The sequence below is a fragment of the Canis aureus genome, chromosome 33 (assembly GCF_053574225.1).
Source record: "Canis aureus isolate CA01 chromosome 33, VMU_Caureus_v.1.0, whole genome shotgun sequence".
Taxonomy (NCBI): domain Eukaryota; kingdom Metazoa; phylum Chordata; class Mammalia; order Carnivora; family Canidae; genus Canis; species Canis aureus.
This window is the reverse complement of record NC_135643.1, coordinates 34,315,615-34,333,602: the sequence shown is the minus strand read 5'-3', so window position 1 is coordinate 34,333,602 and position 17,988 is coordinate 34,315,615. Positions and strand designations below refer to the sequence as shown.

The 17,988-nt window shown below is 34.3% G+C and overlaps 1 protein-coding gene across 10 annotated transcripts in view; it reads right to left on the bottom strand.

Moving 5' to 3' along the window:
* LOC144303998 (peptidyl-prolyl cis-trans isomerase NIMA-interacting 4-like) overlaps positions 1 to 17,988 on the bottom strand; it is a 139,136-nt gene that overhangs the window by 90,240 nt on the left and 30,908 nt on the right. The window contains exon 3 of one of the 10 annotated variants that reach the window (XM_077882435.1): positions 11,946 to 12,052. The exons of the other annotated variants lie outside the window; for them this stretch is intronic. The gene's annotated coding sequence lies outside the window, so the exon portion shown is untranslated. The remainder of the gene's footprint in view (positions 1 to 11,945; positions 12,053 to 17,988) is intronic. 10 annotated transcript variants of the gene reach the window in all.

Here is a 17,988-nt window from a genome sequence, read left to right as displayed (position 1 = left end):
ATGGCATTCAGAAGAATACTCCTACAATATCTTCTCCTTTAATCCCTTTCCAGTCTGTCTCCCACAGCTTTTCTTCATAAGCCTGCTGAATTACCCATTGAATCTCTAATGATTCCACAAACATGCTATTTATTTTCATTCATATATATGCATACACACATATATATAACTAGAGTAAATAATATAGAATATAAACTATACTATACTATACTATACTATACTATATTGCATCTATATGCAACTAGAATATAGAATCTATATTCTATGTAGTTCTATATATTTTTGTAATATATAAGTAGAAACCTTCTGCTCACTGTTTCTTTAAAATCCAACTCAGTCTTCAAGATTCAGATCTCTTATTGCCTCAAATACAAAGTCTTGTTCAGCTCTTAAATAGAATTAATAACTCATCCCATTTTATATTTTTCTACTGTTAGTTTTACATCAATATGTCTTCTTCACTCATAATAGTATCCCTTACAGCATTTGTCAGTATCTGACTCTCAACAAAAATTGAATTGTTATTATAGAAGTGACAGAATTGTCAAATAGTAATTCCCTGTCCTTCAAGAGTGTTACTATACCCCACTTCAAGCATATACAAAAAAGGCAGAATCAGGCAAAATTCACTCTCCAATGTAGGTGGGTAATTCTTTTCTGTTAGGAGTTTATGTAGATTAGAAATCCTGAATAATATACTACCAATATCAGTTACTATAATATTGCTATAAAAGGCACCAATTGGGATTCTGAAGCCATATTTTGACCCATTTCTATTATGAGAAAAAAATTGGATAGGAAAAAAGAGAAAACTTCTCATCAGGTAAAAGCTATATTCCTGTGATTCCTGAAAATAATTTTTAAAAGTGATCATCTTTTTTTTTTTTTTTGTCAGTTTCAAACATAGCTCTTTCATATACATTCTCCATGTCAGGTAATTAGTGACAAGATTAAGATGTAGCTAGTAGTCTGCTTCTTGACACACCACAATAGTTTACAGCCAATATCTGCTTTCCATTTCAATTATGTGTTTAATTTAGAGCATGCTGAGAGAATGACAAGTGACAGCATAAGTTTGTTACATTACTGAAGTTCAGAACTGAAGGATTCAACTACAGTAAGTAAAACCAATTTGATAGAAATATATTAAACTAGCAAAAATGTACAAATTGCTAATAACAATTTAGTAATTTAATTAAGTAAATGTTTACTAATTACTAAATAGTAATTTAACAGACAAACATATTTCACGAAAAATAAGTGAATCTACTTTTTAAAAGGGTCATTTGTTGTATACCACAATTAAAGGTCAGCATGAGTCACAGTAAGAAACATTTTAACTAGTTCAGGAGCTACTTAGCTAATATTGTGATATAATCACATAAATTAATTTAGAAACAACCAAATTATGCAGAATTTAGGTTATAAGAATATTGTGTGTGTGTGTATCCTCATCAAGTTTATTATATCCTTCCTTGCCTTAATAAAGATAATATATTAATTGTAATTAAGCCTTTACTTGATGACTCAGGGCAATTATTTTACATCAGTGTGGAACCATTTCTTCTCTTCCTTCCCATCTTTGACGTAATCCTATGTGTAAAGCATATCTTCCTTTTTTTTTTAATATTTATTTATTTATTTATTTATTTATTTATTTATTTATTTATTTATTTATTCATGAGAGACACAGAAAGAGAGAGAGGCAGAGACACAGGCAGAGGGAGAAGCAGGCTCCATGCAGGGAGCCCAAAGTGGGACTTGATCCTGGATACCGGGATCATGATGTGAGCCAAAGGTAGGTGCCCAAACGCTGAGCCAGCCAGACATCGCTATATCTTGCTTTTTTAACAAAAATTCTGCCAGATGTCTATGTTGTTGTAATTGCTACTATGTCATTTTCTCTTAAGACCTTCTGACTTTGTTTCTTTGTCATCCCATCCATGGCTTTTTTTCCACTCTCCAGTTGTAAATCTGAATGGATTTTGAGATTTATTAGATTTCAAAAAAACCAAGCCATAGAACTATCAGAAAAATATTATCAAATACAGAGATTTGGGTTTTTTTTTTTCTTTCTTCTTTCTTTCTTCTTTCTTTCTTTTCTTTCTTTCTTCTTTCTTTCTTTCTTTCTTTCTTTCTTTCTTTCTTTCTTTCTTTCTTTCTTTCTTTCTTTCTTTCTTTTTTTTCATTTTCACTTGAGAAATTAGTAGGAGGAGAGAACCAAGTGAAAGAATTGGATCTATCCCAAAGCTAGTCAGTCATTCTGGAGTTAGAATCACAAAGGGACTCTGATTTGGCCTAAAAAAGCCATCATGGGCTATTAAAGTATCTTGGATATAAGGAAACAAATGTGACCTTGTGGGTGACTGGGACCTGAGAGTTGCCTATATTGGGAAGAAAACAGACTTTAGAGCCTAAGACAAGCCCTGACTTTAGGGGTGAAAGTTTAAAGGAGCCACTCTGAGAGGATGAGATGAATATTGCACTCCAGATGGAAATGAGACTAACAAGACAGCCAGCCCATGCAGGATCTTTTAGAGGTTATAAAGCTTTTTCTTGAACATCAGCATCCAGTCTTAAGTTTCCTGTCCATCCTCATACCATTATTCTAGATTAAAATTCCCTCTGGTTATTCACTGAATCTGTAACCTGTTATTCTTGATGGAGTTATGAGAAATTATGAGAGAAGTTAGTAAAGAGAAGTGAGACTTTCCTTATATGACAATCACAACACAATAATAGGAGGATCATGGCATTGGTGTTTTGGGAGGTAATTACAATAGTGAGTAGTGGCCCCAGGCAGTGTTGAGAGTGGCAAGGAACAGAAAGTTGTGTGGAGAAGCAATTACTACTTGGTTTGACTCAAGAAATATGTGAAATATACCTTTCTTTTTTCTTTCTTTCTTTTTTTATTTTTGCCAACTATAACATAGAAAGATGACCCTTAATAGAAGAGGTCACAAATTATAATTTCAACTATAATAAATAGACTTTATGACTACTATTATTTTGTTTACTTAAAGCTTTACTGATTTGCTCAAGATTACTTCTGAAGTCTGAGGCTGTTGTAAAGCTCCTTATTTTATTTTATTTTTTTAGTGATCAATTTAAGCACCAATACAATCCTATAGCTTTGTCAAAGCTAAACAAAAAAACAAAAATCTAGGGTATTCTAGAAAGAAGGTGTCTGCTGCTTGAGATTTACAAAGTTAATAACCACACACACACACACACAGATCACACACACACACAAGGACTTCATAAAGAATATGCAGTTTGCTATAAGTCACTTCCCTATTTTTATAATACTCACATTTAGAAATTTTGCTGGTCTAAATTAGACCAGCTGGTCTAAATTAGAAGTATATATTATGCTCTTCCCAAGCATATTGTTGTAATAAATATTTATTTAATAAGATTAAAATATTTATTTATTCACGAGAGACACACAGAGAGAGACAGAGACATAGGCAGAGGGAGAAGCAGGCTCCATGCAGGAAGTCTGATGTGGGACTTGATCCCAGGACTCCAGGATCATGCCCTGAGCCAAAGGCAGATGCTCAACCACTAAGCCACCCAGGCGTCCCAATGTAATAAATATTTAAATGTCTAAGGTGGGTTACAGTATATTAGAGGTACATTTTAACATCATATCATTTCTCTCTGGGAGCTTTTACAATCTATTAGGAAAGTACAGTTTAGGTACTATTAATCATTAACTAGAATAAATTGAAGGACCATACTGAAATTGCAACACAAAGATTATTCTCAACTAGGAATTAGAAACAAAGTCAGGCTTTGAAATTCTTGGTATCTTTGAGGATGTTTCCCTTTCGAACCCAACTTCAAAATAGAGCTTTGCTGTTTTACTGTCTAATATAGTGTCCACTAATCATATGTGGTATTCAAATATATTTAAATTAATTATAATTTAAAAAATTAAAATGTTCCTTAGTCATACTAACCATGTATTTCGAATGCTCAACAGGTGCATTTGGGTAGTGGCTATCATACTGGACAGTGCAGATTTAGAACATTTCCAACATCTCAGGATATTCTGTTGAATAGTGCAGGTGTATAATATGATATTCTTTTTTTTCCATTCTTCCTTTTCTTCTAGATTTCCCACATACACATTAAAATGTAGCCATTATTATAGCATTTGTGAATGGCATATCCCAATATTCTGGCTAGCTAAGATGGAAAACAATTTAGTAATACAAACACATTTCCCCCCCATTTTGTTTCTTGTACTTAAGGTTAATAAAATTTAAATGCCTTCAGAGTCCATTCAGTCCTCATGTACAGCTAGGTTATGACCATGCCCCTGAGAAAAGGAAATTGTCTATTCTTTGCATATGCTGGTATATCTTTCGTGGATTCACAGAATCCTAGGGAATGATAATATACTATTTGGGAAATACACAGTTATAACAGAAGTATATTCACATCCCTTTCTAGGGAACAGGAGAACTTAGAAGTCTATACTCATGGAAGCATCAAATATTACATGAATTAGAGATCCTTGTATTAATTTCAGGCCTCTCCTGTGAATTCCCAATGGATATCAAATTTAAATAGCTTGCATCCTCTTCCCATGTTACCATTAGGACAAATGTAAGGTCTTTGTTGGTATTATTTCCTTTTTCTTCCCCAGGTAATTGCATTTTGAAAATGTAATCAAGATTGGAAATTACCTTCAATCATAGATGTGATTTAGTTAAGTAGGAATACATAGTGCAACTAAGTAAGAAATACCCTATTTGAAGATGAAAAATCTATTACTGGTTTGAGGCATTATCATTAATGTAACAGATGGTGGATGTACAATTTCTAGTTTGAGCTCCACCCTAGTATAGCCACAGGGCTGTTGAGATTTTTTTAGGGTCCTAGAGTAAATAAAACATGACCAAGATTTTGCAAGATTCTAGGAAGCTGTTGAAAAAGAGAAATGCACCAGAGGTTTTGCTGTGGATTAGTTGTGCCTAGAATACTCAGCAATTAGGATTTCTGACAAGATTGGAAAACAATGCCATCTCATAGTCACTAATTTGGATTATCAATATGTCTTGGAGGCAGTGGACAAGTTATTGAACTATTTAATGATCATGTGTCCCTGATACAGTCCTTGGCCCCCATATGTGTTTCTTCTTTAGTCATCTTATGTTACCTTAACTATTTTCAGAGGGTGGTTGACCCAAATACCAAAATTTCAATGTCATATAAAGAACATAGGATTGCCATTGAATAAAAATGTCATGTTGCACTCACCTTGAATACCACATGCAGTTAAGATTTGATGTATGGTTAATACCGTTTGTATGAATGAGTTCCTTGTTTGTGGTCAAGAACATACAAGGAAACCATCCATACAAGCCACAGTTGCTGCTCTTGCTGATAGATTTTTGAGGAGAAAAAAAAAAAAAAAGATAGTTTAGGGAAGCTACCTCAGGCAAATCTGTGGGAGAAACTCTGCAAATTACCTCTCTCTTAGAAGACTGCCTAACGTACTCACATCACTTCATGGCAATGCTGAGATGTTACCGAGTAGAACTTTACTTGGCAAAAGAAACTTTTTTTGTTATAGAAAATCTTCTGAGAAGATAAAATGATCAGCATGATAAACTTGTAGAAATTATTTTAACTAAATTGTTCTTGTACAAAGACCTTGAACATATCATATCATCTAAACCATGGGAGCACTGAGATTATGAACATAAAGGTGGAAAATTAGTTGGAAAACTAGTTTGCAGTAGGAGCATATTATTTATTCTGTAGTCCAGAATAGGGAGGCTCAGTGGCATGACAGAAGGAGTGACCAAAGTTGCTGTAGGATTGCTCCATATATATCATATCTGTGATTTGGCAGGCCCAAAGACCTGGTAAGCTAGCTGGGGGAATCAAAGAATATTGATGAACAAATTGTCTTGATCCTCTATGACAACTTCACCACATGCTAGTATTAGTAAACACTTGAATGACTTAAGCCTAACAATAAAAACAAGAAAGACTTATTTATTGGGAAAAAAGCAGGCTCATCCCTATATACCATATATCGTATACATAAGGCCATCCTGTGTACCATATATTTAAACATGTAAAAGTTACACATTAGAAAAAAAACATTAATTCAAATATTCCCCTCTAGATAAATTTATCTTCTCAATTAAAAATTAAAAATATATAAAATTATTGTCTTGTTATTGAAATTTGGCACAAAAAAACCAAGTAAATCTGTTATTGCTCACTTTTTGATGTCTAATTAATGAAATAGCAATGTTTGAGTAATAAATGAAATGGTAATAATTTATAAATGATTTTATATTTATCCCATAAAATTTATTTCTTTTCTTACACATAGCAAAATCACTATTTTGTAATAATCAAGATATTCATGTAACACTTTTGCCCCTCTGGTAGGCAGAATTCCAAGATGGCCACCCAAAATTGCTAGCCCCCCTACCAGTTATTGCATTCAAACAAACACTAATCTAGGTTTTTCTGGGAAGGGATTTATGCAAATGTAATTAAGATCCCAAATCAACTTACCTTAAAATAGAAGGATTATTTGTGGTGGGCCTGACCTATTCACATAACCCCTTTAATAGCTGAGAGCTGGTCAAAGAGGAAGTCAGAAAGGCTCAAAACATGAAAAATTTATTGCATCACTGCCAATTTCTAGATGGATGAAGCCACATGATGAGGACTGCAGGCTGCCTCTGGAGCTGAGAGCAGCCCTCAGCTGACCACCAACAAGGAGATGGGCACTTCAGTCCAATAGCTCCCCCTCCAAAAGAATGAACTTGGAAGCACTTTTCCCAAGTCTCCAGATGAGAACTCAGTCGACCAACATCTTGTTATCAGCCTGTGATACTCAGAGAACTCAGCCACGTTTTTGTTGGACTTCTACACAACTAAGTGTTAACACATGAATGTTGTTTGAAGCCACTAAATTTGTGGCAATTTGTTGTAGAAGACTAACACATCTTCATTAAGATACTATATTGATGACATTTTTAGAACAATGCGATTGAATGTCACTTTGTTTTTTAAATCTCGGTTTAACATTTTGTCATAAAGAAATTAGAAGATCTAGTGTAGTTTATTTGTATACTTGGCTTTAATCACTGATAGCTAATAAAGAGATCTCACAAAGAGGAGCACCTAGGTGGTTCAGTGGTTGATCATCTGCTTTTGGCTCAGGTCGTGATCCTGGGGTCCTGGGATGGAGTTCTGCATGGGGCTTCCCACGGGGAGCCAGCTTCTCCCTCTGCCTATGTCTCTGCCTCTCTGTGTGTCTCTCATGAATAAATAAAAAATTAAAATCTGAAAAAAAAATATATCTCACAAAAATATCTTGGCTGAACTTATTAAATAATTGTACTTAGTTTTTACTCCTATCCATTCATTATACAAAAGGTTTTTGCTGAGGGACGCCTGGGTGGCTCAGCAGTAGAGCATCTACCTTCGGCCCAGGGTGTGATCCCGGGATCCAGAGTCAAGTCCCACATCGGGCTCCCTGCATGGGCCTACTTCTCCCTCTGCCTGTGTCTTTGCCTCTCTCTCTCTCTCTCTCTCTCCCTGTCTCTCATGAATAAATAAATAAAAAGTCTTTAAAAAAGAAAAAAGTTTTTGCTGAAATTCAGGTAGCAAATTTTGTATTTCCTAATATTAGTTATCCTCGAAACTAATCAGAGGATATATTTTTGTATTTGTAATAAATCTGTTCAAAACTAACTAAACCTCTTCATTTATAAGATTTTCAAACAGCTTAGAAAATTCTCTTGCCAAGTCTTTTACATTTTCAAAATCTGTGACATTTTCAGCAGCAAAAATCATATAATATGAAGTATACCCTAATATTTATTTATTTATTTATTTACCCTAATATTTAATATCCACTTGCTATCTCTGTACTTTTGCTTGAAAAACATTTGCTTCCTCAGCTCTTTGTTTAAATTCACCTTCATTTTCAAGGGAAAGATTAGGTTGTTTTGTTTTTAATTGAAAGTAACTTCTTAGAGTATACCATTGATAGCCAGTGGTTATCGCAGACAAAAAAAAAAAAAAAAAAGAAAGAGAAAATAAACAGAAAGAAATTTGGAAATCATCATTTTTGTAAAATAAATCTGTTTGTCTCATCTTTAAGTCCTTTGCCATGAACTAGCCAGCAAACTTCTATAAATACTGAAGTTTTTCCTGATCATCTACATCTTACTCTAAATATTACACTATCTTACCCTTTAAGGAAATGATCCTTTTTACTGGGAACATGTAAACTGTAATGTGTCTCAAAATGATGAAGGCAAATGCACAAAAAATAAAATCCCTTGGTTATATTAATAGTTTTTTCAATAAATTGTGCTTGGCTTACTATATAACCCCATGAAGAAAGATAAAGTGTGAACATATATAAAAATTAATTCCAAATAGGTATAAATCTGAAAAGAAGACCATAAATATTTTAGGTGATAACATGAGAGAGTATCTTCACCATCATAAGAGTAGGCAAAAATTTATTAAACAGATATACACAAAAAAACCTAACTATAATAGAAAAGATTGATAAATTGGACTTGACTAATATTAAGAACTTCTGTTTACTTAAAGATGCCAGTAAAAAAGTGAAAATTCAAGCCACAGAGTGGCAGAAGGTATTTGTAGTATATTTATCTGAAAAATATGAGGACCGACAAAGGCCTTATATCAAGAATATATAAGAAATGGTTAAAAAATAAGAAAAAATAGATCATCGAAATAGCAAAAGACCTGAAAGATGTTTTGGAAAAAATGGTTTCCAAATGGCCAATACATATATAAAGAAATGATCAATCTCATTGGAAATCAAAGAAATGAAAGTTAAAATCATAGTTATATATTACTATATACCCATCAAAATGGCTAAAATGAAAGAAAATAATAATGATTTTTAGTAAGAATATGAAGCAACTGTAACACTCATGATCTGCTGGCAGGAGTGCAAGCTGGAATAAACATGCCCTGTTACCCAGTAATCCCACCTCTAGATATACATTTGCCAGAAATGTGCATATATTCACCAAAAGACACTTAGAAAAGTGTTTAGAACAGCATTATTTCTAAAAAAATACCAAATAGAAATTTCATAAATTTCCATTAATATTACAATAAATGAATAAATTACAATAAATTAAAGCAAATGACATATTGACCTAATGGAGTAATACACAGTCACTAAAATGGGCAAAGTCTTTAGAATGACATGGAAGAAATCTTACAAACATAACGTTGAGCAAAAAAAATTAGACACAAATAAATATGGGCTTCATGATTCCATGTATATAAAGTTCAAAAGTAGGCAAAACTAAGCTATGGTAATTAAAGTCAGAAAAGTGTTTACTTTTAGGGGAGGGGAAAGATGAATAAGAAGGCACTCACAGAGGTTTCTGAGCTGTTGGTGATATTCCATCAGCAATCTGGGTATGTTCACTTTGTAAAAATTCACCAAGCTGTATAATGATTTGTGTACTTTACATATAATTCAACAAAGAGTTACTTTAAAAAAAAGGGGGGGGGGAGAAGAAAAATACCACCACTGTTATCTTCTATTATTCCCTCAATACTAAACATGGCAGAAAAATTAATGTTTTCCAAGTTTCTAACTGACTTACAAATTAAACTTTTAGAACAAAGTCAATTTGTAAATTAGGGATTTCTTATGTAACTGCATTGTGGAAAATGTAAAAAACAAAAACATGTATTTTCTATTTAAACATATTTAAAATGTGTTTAACATTTTTAAATGTAATATATTTTTAAAATATCAAAAATAAAATAAAATAAAATATCACAGGAATGGCATAGGAAGGAATCGTCTTCTGAGGTAAGGCAAATAATTATCTTTAATCTAGGATGGAGATGACTAACAAAGTCAGGAATAGAATAGTAAATTAAAATTGAGAATTTTTCCCAATCCAAGAATAATATAAGGTCAACATAGGATTATGTATAAATAAATCTCCATTATTATACTTGGAGACTAGTTTTAGATTCAATGAAATATCACAATGAATGAAAAACATCCTTTTAAAAATAGAATCTAGAGATCAAACCAGGCAAATAACATCGTTCCTTCTGATTATTTTATTTTACATAACTTAGCAGGATTTCTTGACATTTAAAATTTCAACAATTTCATTGAAAATAATTAAATGCAGCTGTTGAGAGCAAATATTTTGACATCAGACCTTTATTCAAATCTCAATTCTACTACTTTCCAGTGGTTGACTTTTGAAAAATTCTTTGACCTTGCTGGGTGTCAGTCTCCTCATATCTGAAATGGATGTAAGGACATATCTCTCTTATGGACATTGTGAGGATTAAATGAGATAACCCATTTAAAGCATTTGGCACAGTACATGAAATATCCTAAGTGTTTAATAGATTGTATTCTCTGTAAATATTTATATTTAGTGTAGGGTTTAATGTTGTCATTTGCTTTCATTTGTGGAAAGGAAACATGAAAGGTTAACCTTGGATCATGTTTTCTCTTTGCTGATATTTAAATTATCATATTCAGCTGCAGGGAAATAAGAATCCTTCCTACAAGCACAATGAAAATCATGATTTCATTAAAAAAAAAGTAGAAGTGGATGTTTTATTCCACTAAACAGAAATTGCTATAAAACCAAGGATAAGCTTCAATTGGGTCTTCCATGTAGATGACATAGCTGATAAAAATGCACCTTGGAGAAAATGGCTTTACCGTATTTCACCTAGTTATGAGGTGATAGCTCGAATGGAACCATTGATGTGTGTCTTTGCTTTTGTTGCTTTCTGAGAAAGATGTAAAACCTACATCTTAAAATCTGCACTATTTATAGATTTCAAATAAAAAATTGAAGGGAAAGGGATAGCATTTGTGCTTGAGCTCAGCTTGTGAATGGGAATTGAGGAAAAATAAAGTGAAAAGGGCAGAGATCAGATATAGGGACAACCCTGTTCTGTAGAATTAAAAAGCCAGATGAGAATTGGTAGAGAATAAGTCTAGGTTTTCAAACAGTGCCAAGAAAGATGGTTTTAACTTCAAAAATAATGAGTGTTTTCTCAGGATTGGGGGGGTTTATTTCATTTCTGAGTATCCCTGTATGTCTATTGTCCCTCTGGGCCACTCAGCTCTCCCTGCCAGATAGTTTTTTAAGATTTATTTATTTATTTATGAGACAGACATACAGAGGCAGAGACATAGGCAGACAGAGTAGCAGGCTTCATGCAGGAAGCCTAAGGTGGGACTCGATCCCAGGACCCCAGCATCACACCCTGGGCTGAAGGCAGGTGCTCAACTGCTGAGCCACCCAGGCATTCCTCCCTGCCAGATATTAATACATTTCCTCTCCTTCTTCCAAGCATCTTCTGGTCACTGACACCACTCAACACCAACCTCTCCATGCTCTTTACTTTCATTTGAATCAGTGGGAAAGTTCATGGTCTCCTGATACTCATTGGAAAATAAAACAATTCCATGGATTACTTTGTTTTGATTTTCAAAATTAGAAGGATTAAAGGGCTACTGAGGTAAAGTAAGCAATAGAAAAGAATGAAAACAGAGTCTTTGTTGACCTGCGATGACAGGATATAATATGCAGAGAATGATTTCTTTATCCTTATACAAGCCATCTGTGGTTGCAAGGAGAAGCCTTTTCAAATGTGCTAAAAGAAGTTTCTTCCTTTTTCTTGCATGATGTCATTGAAGCCAATATGTTTGTTTCAAGTATACTTTTTAATGACATCAACCCAAGAAGAATAATTTCTTATAATCAAATTAACACTACATCATCTCTTTCTTAAAATAGTTAAGAACCACTTAAAATGCCTGGATTGGTGACTGAGTACTGGAAAGTTTGCTGAGTTTATCATTATACTTACAACAAAATAATCATTATGGCAGCAAATGGAATAGTACATACCCGTTTTCTCTTCTGTCCCTACTCATCCTCCTTTTTATTTTTCACAAATTATTAGCAAAGACCAGCATTTTCCTTAATTTGAAGCCAACTCTTCAAGTTCAGTTATCCTGAAAATTTTTGACAGTATTATTATTTTCCAACCAGTTATGTTCCATGCATCATACTTCTATCATATGCCATCTGTAGATTTCAGACTACATTTGCACCCAGATGTTTATACATGAAAATGATTCTCTGTCTTACATGGTGCAACTACAAAATACCATTTCCATCCAGAATGAGTCTAGTGATGCTACTCCATCAGAAAAGTGAATTCAGAGTGTGCTACAAGTTAGCAAAAATGTCTCAAATATCAAGACAGAATAATGAAATAATTATAGGAAACCACAGAGCATTCTTTTTTTTTTTTTAATTTATGATAGTCACAGAGAGAGAGAGAGAGAGAGAGAGAGAGAGGCAGAGACATAGGCAGAGGGAGAAGCAGGCTCCATGCACCGGGAGCCCGACGTGGGATTCGATCCCGGGTCTCCAGTATCGCACCCTGGGCCAAAGGCAGGCGCCAAACAGCTGCACCACCCAGGGATCCCCACAGAGCATTCTTGTTCCCAATTGAAATCTTATTTAGCTCTGCTTAGGTCAGCTCCTGATGCAGGTAAGATGGAATGGATATAGACATTTCTTTTGTAATTGTAACTTTTAGACATTTTTCAACAGCATTTTCTTGTAAGTCTCAAAAGAAATTATGAAATGTATCTACTAGATATAGAAATACATGTTCACTCCTGCCCTATAAATAATGGGGTACTCATAGCCTTTATGAAACAACAAAATTTCACTGGATTATTCAAATGATTGTGTCCATTTAATTCAATAGATGTCCATGTTTACATCCAGTAGCATACACCGGTATTTACGTAAAGTAAGCTCTAAAATGAGTCATTATGTATAACATGTTTGGATGCTTGCTTCAGAGGATGAGATACATATTTTGTCCAGATGTATGGACTTGTTCCCAATTAGTTCTAACTTGCATTCTAAATCTTTTTCTGCAAGTAAATTATGGGGGGTCTAAAGTGAACATATATATTCCAGCAAGAATGAGAGACATACTAACAATTACTTATATTAGTGTTTGTAGGTAAATAAGTATTGGCAATTGCATTGGACAATTTAGGAGAAAATACTCATATCAGAAAACAGGGATGTCTCTCTTCTATCTGCTTGATTTCAGTTGTTACTAGAGAAGCAGGGCTTGCATATAATATTAACAGGCAATTTATGGCATTTGTTCTACATGTTAAAAGTTTTTAAACCCTCATTCTTAATCCATTTAAAACTATTTTCTAGCCCTATCTCCATAAAGAATGCTTCATTTAGAAAAGATCATGTTTCCATGCTCTTGGAGCCTTCTGACATACTTGATTATTTGTGCAGAGAGCCAGAAACTTGATATTTCTTTCTTAAATTTCTCTTCCTTTTCAGTAGCAAAGAAATCTCTGATATATCTGCATAATTATTTTACCATGTTTCTTTTAAGGAAAAATTAGTATCTCTCTTATACAAATATTACTCAATAGAATTTTGCACAGGCTATCATCATGGTTCTAACACTAGGTTCTTTCAATTTTAAAAGAAAAATATTTTCCTTTAATTGACCTCAGTTGGATTACTTTGCTGAGCTAACTCTCTTGACTTTGTGAAAATATTCAGGTAAAATCTTATACATGTTCCAAGAAAGGGAAATGATTTCTGACATGGTGATTTAATTTGGTTTGTACATTGGCACCCAAGGCAGCATATTCATTGAAGTAAACTCTCTATATAAGCAAGTAATAGGATTTTTTCCTTTTTTAAAATCTTCTTAATTAGATATTCTTAAATTTTATAATCTTTGGAGGTTAATTTTTATATTTTTGATGAAAATTTCTCTTACAGGCCATGGGTATATTTTCATAGAGAAAACTTACACATTATTTTTTCTTTTGCCTTCCCAAATAGACATCAATCACTTGACAATGTCTTCTCCATTATTGCTATTTAATTCCTAATCTATACCTCATTTTCTACTCAATATTTCCTCTTGGGTATTTAATAAGCATCTGAAACTTGGTAAGCTCAAATCTGAACTCTGATTCATGATTCTAACTCAACAGTCCAATCTTCCTTCTCTGGCTCAGTGAAAGACTACTTCTTTCTTCCAGTTTTAAAAACAACAACAACAAACCCTCAGACTCATCCTTGACTCTCTCACATCCCATATTTAATCTATTAGCATATCTTGTTAGCTCATCCTTCAAAATCTATTCTATATCTTATCACTTACCACCTCCAGTGTTACAACTACCCTCTATGAACAAATCATCATCTTCTCTCCTGTGAACTGTTGCAAGTCTCCTTGCCTTACTTTCATCTTTGTGCAATTATAGTTTATTTTCAACACAGCACTTATAGCAATTCTCCCAAGAAGTGGTAGATCACTTCACTCTCCCATGCAAAATCATCCAATGCTTACCATCTCATGTCTCATACAGAGTAAAGGCGAAGGTCTCTGCAAAGGCCTACACATTCCTCCTGGATCTGCCCACTCTTCCCCACTGCTCTAATTCACCTTCTATACTGTTCCCTCACCAAATCCAGCCACACTGAACTTCTCATTGTTTCTCTAACAGGCCAAGTATGCTGTCTTAGGATCTTTGTGCTTTCTCTTCCCCTCTGTCTATAATACCCTACCCCAAATATCCACTGTCTCGCTTCATCATTTCCTTTGATCTATTCTCAAATATCACCTTATCAGAGGGATCTTCCCTGATTGCCCTATATAAAATACTACTCCATCACCATCATCAATCTCTAACCATTTATTTGCCTCATTTTTCTGTGGATTGCACTTCTTATGTCTGGCATGTTATGTATTTCTTAATATTTGGTTTTGGTTTGTCAACCTCAAAACTGACTGTAAACTCCACAAAAAATGGACTTTGTCTTGTTCACTTTGTGTAGTGATTGGCATATGGTGGACTCTCAACAAGTATTAATTAAAAGGATGTATGAATGAACTTCACAGTGCTCTGTATTATATGATCCTGGACATTATAACATGTGTTTGGGGTTGAAATAGTCATGAGAGAATATGCCATCACAAGCAAAATATATCATTGCCTGGAATAAGACTTTTCTTACTTGGGTAAGCAATATAAAAAGCTCACTTTTTGTACTATAAGGATTTCAAACCACTGGAAAGCTTTAATTCCTAAACATAGAAGTCTATTCCATTTATTACATCTATTACCTACATGATTATAAAATAATATTGGAATTTGACATGTTAAAGAATAGGCACCATGTAAACATAATTATTTTTAGCCAGAATAGTCTAACTGGGTCCATAATTATTCATTTACATATGAGATTTTTTTTTTTTGTTCCACCTACAAAATGATTTGTCAATATCTGGCAATATTTAACACTGTACTTTGTTCTTACTGGTATTGTATGATCTGTTCCAAAGTTAGAAACAAACATATTTATCATGTATTTGAGAGTCTAAAGTTGCTTGAAGTAGTGACAGGAATATTTTTTACATTACTGGGTTCTTCCTAATTTTTCAGACTAGGAAAAGTTTTCTGCCCTTAAGTCTCCCTTAGATCATCAAATACCAACAAGTTTTATTCCTCTGGCTCAGCTATGCGTCAGTTCACCAAAGGATTAATGACTATTTTTAAAAATGGTGTTTTGAGATCAGTCTAGGATGGAGAAAATATTTTACTAAACCTTCTCTGCTTTTGTAAATGGTTAGGAGCCACCAGAGAACATGTTCCTTGGAGGCAAGACATTTAACTCACATCAGCAAGCCATTTGGGATAAATTTTAAACAAGTCAGGAGCTTGACCCAAAAATTACATTTTGTAGGTGAAGAACAAGCTGTTTTCAGTTAACAAATGGTGTTTTGAGACCAGATTAGAACTTGGAATAAAATAAGGAAGCGATTGTGGCTAGTTATGATAGTTAAACTTGGTTGTAGAAGCTGAAGGAAGATGTGATGAAAGGTGAGCCAACTGAACATTTCAGTTTTTGTGAGAAGCCATGTGAAATGAAGAAAAGAACAAAAGCTTTGGAGACAGACAAGGAATTATATATCAAACCTTGAACAGTTAGCAGCTTAGCACCTTTGTTATCTTGGACAAGCCACATTTTACCACAACTATATTACTGTTACTGCTGCTATTATTACTACTAACTATACCTTAAATAACTTGCTCAATTCAAAGAGAAAGAAATTAACTTCTCTAAGTCTCTAATTTATTTTAGTATTTATTTTATTTTATTTAACTCTACCTTTTATGTTGTTGTAAGAGTTAGAGTTAATGTCTATAAAAATGTTGGTTGGCATTTAGTAGACCTTTAAAAATTGGGTACTCTTCTGTTAATAGTGGGTATTAGAACACTTATGGATAGATCTTAAATCTGAACTTACTAAATTAGCCAGAATTTAATTGTAATAGTGGCAGAAAGCAAGACTATTTTTCCTCATAATCTTAAAACTTTCTGAAATCCAAGGAGCTCACTTGGAATTTAAAGCTATTTTTTTTATTATAATCAGTTTCCAAAAGACTATCAAATAGGACCATATGTACATACTTGATTCTCAATATATATTTGCGGAATAGAATTTTTTTTCTAAACATAAGCCAGTTGTTTTAAAAAGATTTATTTATTTATGACAGACAGAGAGAGAGAAAGAGAGAGAGAGAGACAGAGAGAGGCAGAGACACAGGCAGAGGGAGAAGCAGGCTCCATGCAGGGAGTCCGAAGGCAGCTGCTAAACCACTGAGCCACCCAGGGATCCCCTTTAGTTTTTGTTTTCAGCAACTGCCTTACATGTGCTGTGTTGAACAGTCACAGTCATTCCACCCATGGTTGACAGGTTAATCATTGAACATCTCTAGGGAACATATTTACCTTGAAGTCCTCTTCCATAACTTTATCTCAATCCACATGCACAGTTTATTTTCAATAATTTTCTATTATTAAACAATCACTGTTATTTTCCTATTCAACCCATCCTGGGAGATTAAACTTTCACAGTTAGAAGCAAGGTTTAGAAGTGTGTGTGTGAGGGAAGGGTTGCTCTAGTTTCCCAATCTCTACTCCACACTCTTCCTGGTGTGTGCTTTCTAGAAAAGTTAGAGTTGGGTTAGAGGGGTAGGAAGGCAGTCTCCTTGTTTGACTGCCCATGACAAAACTATGGTCCTCCCTTTAATTGGTGCAAACTTCTGAAATTGCTCATAGTCTGTGGGCTTGATGTTGACCTGCTCACACCTATAGGTAAAAATCTCACTTCTATGCAGCTCATGGGGGCATTGGTGTCTCTCACAAAATTAAGCCACACATAGTTTCATCCTTCCAGCAGCCTCATACTTCATTCCTCTGAAAAGTACATACCTTTGACCCGCACTCCCATAATCCCCTATATAACTATGGCTCTATGTATTATCTATCTCTTGGTGAATTCTTAGACTACAGACACCTGTGGGATCAGACACTGAAATGTCACTGCTTTTCTCTTTCTTCTCTCAGCCTGGAAATTCCATCAAAGCCTCATCTGTAGTGTTTTCACCCATGCTTTTGTAGCACAAAGAAGCAGGAAGTCTGATGGCTAAGTAGATATCCAACCAGAAAACAAAATGTAGGTCTCTCATTTCACAGGTACCCCTAACTGTTTATAAGGGATCTTCTTTGGGCCTCTCACATTGGTTTTCAGAAGAAAAAAACATGCCACCTATTCAAAGGGAGATGAACAGATGAAATGGCTTATTTTTTTAAATAAAATATTCTATGATTTTCCTCTCTTAAGCTTCATTTTGTATCAGTAAGAAATGATGTTGATAATAGTATCAGAAAGGAGGTGAGGGGTCCCTGGGTGGCGCAGCGGTTTGGCGCCTGCCTTTGGCCCGGGGCACGATCCTGGAGACCCCGGATCGAATCCCGCTTCGGGCTCCCGGTGCATGGAGCTTGCTTCTCCCTCTGCCTGTGTCTCTGCCTC